Genomic DNA, 6,210 nt, shown 5'->3' on the forward strand with positions numbered 1-6,210 from the left:
GAATTTGCATGAATCAGGTAACTATAAATGAATATGTCTTTTTCTGGACTCTGTTCTGTCTCTTAATTTTTTGTTTATGCTTACATCATTGCCGTATTTTTTTTATTTCTGTTGCTCTACAATTGTTCTTAATATCCGGTATTACTAGTGTTCTGAATTTATACTTTGGCTGTTATGGGTCATTTGCATTTCCCTATAATCAACTTGTAAATTTTTCCAAAATACCTGGTGGAGTTTTGATTGGAACAGATAAATTTATGAGAGTTTTGAGGGAATGTATATCATTTAATTTGTGATCATGGTATAAATCTCCTTTTATTTAACTCTTCTTTAATTTATTTCAGCAATGCTTTATAATTTTCAGGGTAGAAATCTTACATACCATTGTTAGATTTATTCTTAGACATTTGATGTTTTTATGTTATTGTCAATGAAGTTTTAAAAAACACAATACATAGACACATATTTGACCTGATTTTTAACTGATCTTTAGTTACACTGCTAAATTAACTTAATAATTACAATTGTAGGTTTGCAAATGCTATCACATTTTATACATGCACATTTCATACAAATGCAAAACCAAATTGTTTCATTTTTTCATTTCAAACTTTCAAAGCTCATTTTTTTCTTTTTTTTTACACTGGCTTAAATGTCTGGTATGATGTGATAAAGGTAGCAGTTGTAGACATCCTCTTCGTGGTCCAACCTTAGGGGAAAAAAATGATATTTTGCCATTTTTCATGAGTAATTGGCAGTTTTTATAGAAACCCTTTATAAGGTTAATATTTTTCATCTATTTGTACATTATTGAGATTTTTTCCCCAAAATTATGGTGGATTTTGTGAAATTTTTCCCCCGTTTTAGCAAAGAATTTTATTTGCTAATCCCCAAAGAGCAAAATTCATAAAAAATGCCACCTACTGCAAGAACAGTTCTTTAATGAAGCATTTTAAATAATCCCTTCCTTTCTTCCCAAGGTGTACACTTTTAAGTATATCACATTTTAGAGAATGATGCACATGTTTGAAGAACACATGGCACTTGTTATAGGAGCTCTCACTTTCTAGTGCACTTTTTTCTGTTGTTCCCCCCTTTGATAGAAGTTTATTGCAAAATTTTATTCTCTTTATAGCAAAATATTTTAAAAATCTCTCATCCTACTCTTCCCACTTGAGTTGGAAAAGTACAGAATTGAAAAGTTTTTACCCCTAGCTGATGTTAAAACGCAGAATGTTGAAGAATGTCTTACTCTATGTTCTTGGGTTATATACTTAGGTATTTACAGAGAAAGTTGAATCTGAAGTTCCATTGCTCCTTCAAATGACTAGCAGAGGAGAGGATTTGATTAGGACAGCTAAAAAGCTGAGCCATTCTATCATGGAGCAAAACAGGCCTTTTTAACCATCACTGATACTTACACGTATTGATCACAAACCCTGTAATCAGATTCCAGCCCCAAATAGTGTATCTCAGAGAGGGCCAGCGGAGTGCTGAGATACAGAAACAGAACAGAGAGCTGGTGAAGGCATGGAGCAAAGAATCCCAAGAAATTTATAGTGCCATTTTCATTTAATAAGCCAGTAACATAGCAATCTAAGGATCACACTAAGGATGTTTGTATGGGATTGCTGCAGGAAAACATGATTGGCAGGTGGCAAACTCTGGCTCACTGTTCTAAGCGAGCAACTCCAACACCAACTTCCTGGAGAGACTGAAGGGTGGAGGGTGTAGCAGAGGTATTTCTTGCCAGATGGGAGCTCTTTGATGAAGACTTTTTAGGGAAAAGATTTTTTACTTCTTCAGAGCTGATTGGAAAGATCATCACACTGTCTCCATTCTTCCAATCAACTGGGATAGCAACCCTCTTTTCTGCCTGTAGCTGGAGAGAGATAACTGCTCTGAGCATCTCATCAAAGTTCCTTCCAGTGGTAGCTGGACAGAAAATAAATAGCTTCAGTTGCTTATCAGGTCCAAAAGCAAGTACCACAGGAACTGTCATAGGCATACCCTTTTCGTCCTTTTCTGCTGGGTCCAGTTTTCCCAACAGGGTGGCAAGGTCTGGATTCCTATCATCGATGACGGGAAAAGGTAACGTTTCTATGGGCTCATCACCATTGTGTGCATCAATATCCTTGCTCCAGGCAAGATGGTCCTCAATACTGTCTATTGAAAGGACAATCATCTTAACATTCCTCTTGGCAAATTCTTGTGCCAGCTTTGCAGTTCTGCCAAGCTCCGTGGTGCACACTGGGGTAAAGTCCTGAGGGCGGGAGAAGAGAATGCCTCATGAATCTCCCAGATAGTCGTGGAAACTGATGCTGCCAACAGTGGTATTGGGTGGAGATTGGGGAGCACTTCCCTGAGAAGCAGACCTCCAGGCATTGTGGCAGCGGTGATGCAGTGGCGCGGTGGGGTGAGGGGACGCAGCGGTCATGACCACTAGCCGGCTGGCTCTGGCAGCTCCTTCATTTTTTGAAATGCTCATATATTTTCTCTCCTTTAATCCAATGCTGACAATTGATAAATTTCACACCGACTTTTCAACATCAAACCAATCTCACATTCTGGTTGCAATCTTATAATCCCACTCAATAATTATGCATTGTCGTTTTTATTGTAGCTGGATTCATTTTCTCAAAAATTTTCATGATTTTTCATCTATTTTCATGAGATATATTGGTCTATTATTTTATTTATTGTATTTTAAAAAATTTTATTTTTCAAAGAATTTTGCCCAATTTTTTTATCTGCTTGATTTATCAATTGCTAAAAAAGATTTATGAAATCATCTATGTCTGCAGATTTGCTGCTATTCCTTCGAATTTGTTAAAGTTCGCTTTATATAATTTGAAACTGTCCATATTAATATTTATATAATATGAAATGATTTAACATTGCTATGTCATTATGAAATGTATAGATTTTTATCTATTGAAATCTTTTGCCTTAAAGTCTACTTTGACTCAAGATATGTAGCTATCTCACTTTTCTTTTGGTTAGTGCTTGCATGGTATATTTTTCTTCCCTTCTTTTTTTAAACTTTCATTCTATTTTTATTTCAAATGTTTCATTTAAACACAACTTACTTTTCTTTTTTTTTTTAACATGGGCAGGCACCGGGAAACAAACCTGGGTCTCCAGCATGGCAGATGAGAATTCTGCCACTGCACCACCATTACCTGCCCCAAACACAATATACAAGTCCTTTTACCAATATTTGTCTGTAAACTTCAGTGGTTAGTCCATTTGCATTGTCCATTAATATAATAACTGATAGCTGGATTTACTTCTAACCATTTCCTTATTTGTTTTCTATTTTTCTATATGATCTTTTATTTATCCTTTCCTGTTCTTTTGAATGAATCATTTTTAATATAGATCCCTGAAGCTCTTTTCATTTATTTCCTTTTATTTTCTGTTTGTTTTTCAGTTGAATAGTTTCTATTGTGCTATTTTCAAGTCATTCACTCTTTCCTTTGTTCCCTCCTTACCACCTTTGAGACAATCATTGAAATTTTTATTTTGGCTATTGCATTTTTCAGTTCTAAAATTTCCATTTGGCTTTTCTTTATCTCTTCTGTGTGTTTGCTGAGATTTATATTTATTTGTTAAGATGTTTTATTTGTTCTTCATTTGCCCCAAGCATGCTTGGTGATTCCTCACTGATCCATTTTACAATGGTGGCTTAAAAATCTTTGTCAAATAACTCTACCAGTTCTGTCTTCATCATGCTGGTAATAATTTCTTATGAGAATCTGAATCACACTTAGCTGAATTTTTATGACACCACTCTGGCAGAGGAAGGTAAGGATAGAAGAATATCCCCAGTATTTCTAGATAAGGATAGAAGTCTAGGTTTCCCAATTGGCCCCCTTTGAGCTCCAAAGTTCATTTGTGTGGAAGGAGGGTGCTCCTTGTTACTGTTCAACAGTGGTGGGAGTTCCAATTCCATTTTAAATTTCCACAGATCCTTTTGCATCCTCCACTGATACCACAGAGGGTGCATCTTTAATACTGCTTGGGAAAGTCCATAGGCTTCCCCTGATACCACCTCAGTAGAGTGGGGGAGAGGTACCTCCTTGTGCTTTTTGGGGGTGGAGGTCCAAGACTCCCATGTGGCTTCCACTGACACCATGGGAGTGTGCGGTGTCATTAACACCCAGCAAGGATGAAGGCCCCAGCTCCCTACTGAACCTTCTCAAACGTCTCAACTTTTTTCTGACACCACTCTTACTGGGGTGAATCTCTATTACCCAACTAGTGTGGATGTCTAAGCTCACCATTTGACAGTTTTGGAGAGGGTGGGGATAGGACCATAGCTTTTTCCTGTGGTATTTGGCTAGTATTGCATAGGTATTGTATAGAAATGCTCTGTTCTGTAATGTGCCCCTTCCTTGGTCTTTCGGCTGTAGCTTGCAGATTTTGTTGAAGTGTTTTTTTTTTTTGTTTTTTTTTTTTTTTTGCTTGTTTGTTTTTTGTTTTTTCTATAGCCACTGGCTTTCTAGGTTGCTGGTTTCTTCAGCTCCAAGACTGAGACATATGAGACCAAAAAAAAAAAAAAAAAACCCAGGTCTCTAGATGATCTGTCTTATTCTTTCTATCTTTCAGAGTTTTTTTCTGTTTGATTTATTTGTAATATTTGAGCATTTTATATATACTTTATCTTTCTGAAGATTTATTTTATTTTTGCATTTTAGATTTTGAAATTTATTATGATCAGCTAAGAGAAAAGTACTTTTCATCTTCCTGGCCTTAGAAGATTCATTAGATTTCTTAAATCTAAACATGAATATTTGGTGTTAATAATAAATAATAGAAAATTCTCAGTTTTCAATATTTCCTACCTCCATTTTCTATATTGTCTTCTACAGAAATGAATAGAATAAAGATTAGACACATACATATTTTCTTTCCTGTTCAGTTCTTTGTGGTCTGAATCTTTCTTTTATGCTTTTTTTCTCTTTCTCTCTCAACGCTCCATTCTCGCTAATTTATCATGTCAGATCTGTAGTTAACTTATTCTTTCTCTAACATTTTGAATTCTGCTTTTTAACTTATACATTAAATTTCTAATTTTAATCTTTATTTTCATTTCTTTAGGTTCTAGTTTTTATTTCATATATTCATGATCAATGTTGATAGTCTCTTTTTCCTTTATCATGTGTCCAACACCTTTTACTATCATTTAAGTATATAATTTACTTTATAACTTGTGATTATTATATATTTTCATAAATCTTTCAATGATATGGAAGAAGACTACTAACTTATGAGAATATAGAAAAAAGTTGAATGCTGAAAACTTAGGAATACTTATAAAAATGAGATACCATGAATTAAAACCCATCATAATACTTACTAATTATACCTTGTGGTCCAAACAAAGCTCAATAATATTTACAAGAATTCAAATATATCTATCATTCAACATTCACAATGTATGACCTCCAATCAAAACTCATCAGGCATACAAAGAAGCAAAAAAATATGACCCATATTAAGAAGGAAAAAAATTACTCAACAGAAACAGATCAGAGGTGATGGAATTAGCAGATGACATTAAAACAGAATTGTAGATCACTTATTTCAGAAGATAGAGGAACACATGAGAGAGTTAAAGAGGTACAAAAAAGATGTAAAAAGTGCCTAAATCTGGAGAAGGAAAACATAAAATGTCTGAAGAAAAAGACATTGAACAGGGCTAATAGAAGATTCAACCCTGCAGAAAAAAATATTCATGTATTGCAGACATTGCAACTGAAACTATTCAAAATGGAACAGAGAGAGAGAAAAAAATACTTAAAGAAACAGATCACCAGTGAAATGTGGGGAAATATTAAACAATCTATATGTGAATGCTGTTGAAAAGTCAAGAAAGACCAGAGAGAGCCTACTTAACTCATCTTTAGCTAACTTGAAACCCTGTGCAACCTACACACCTTTGACAAAGGTGAAAAACCTACTGCATACAGTTCTCTTCACATTACTCGTGCTTGCGGTGCCTTGAACTTCATTCATTTGTGAGTTAGTTGTTTCCATCAAATTTGAAAAAATTATTCATTATTTTACCAAATATTTTGCTTATCCTCTTAATGAGAACTCCAATTTCACATACAGATTGCTTAATATTTCCCAACTGCTACTGATTGCTATGATTTTCAGCAATGCCCTGGATATAGGGCTTTCCTATGGAGCTCCAAATCGGAT

General features: G+C 34.8%; 1 pseudogene; it reads right to left on the reverse strand.

Moving 5' to 3' along the window:
• Positions 1-1,568: 1,568 nt before the first annotated feature.
• Positions 1,569-2,385, reverse strand: LOC143651457 (peroxiredoxin-6 pseudogene; annotated as a pseudogene).
• Positions 2,386-6,210: the final 3,825 nt, after the last annotated feature.

This window comes from Tamandua tetradactyla, chromosome 12 (genome assembly GCF_023851605.1).
Source record: "Tamandua tetradactyla isolate mTamTet1 chromosome 12, mTamTet1.pri, whole genome shotgun sequence".
Lineage (NCBI taxonomy): Eukaryota > Metazoa > Chordata > Mammalia > Pilosa > Myrmecophagidae > Tamandua > Tamandua tetradactyla.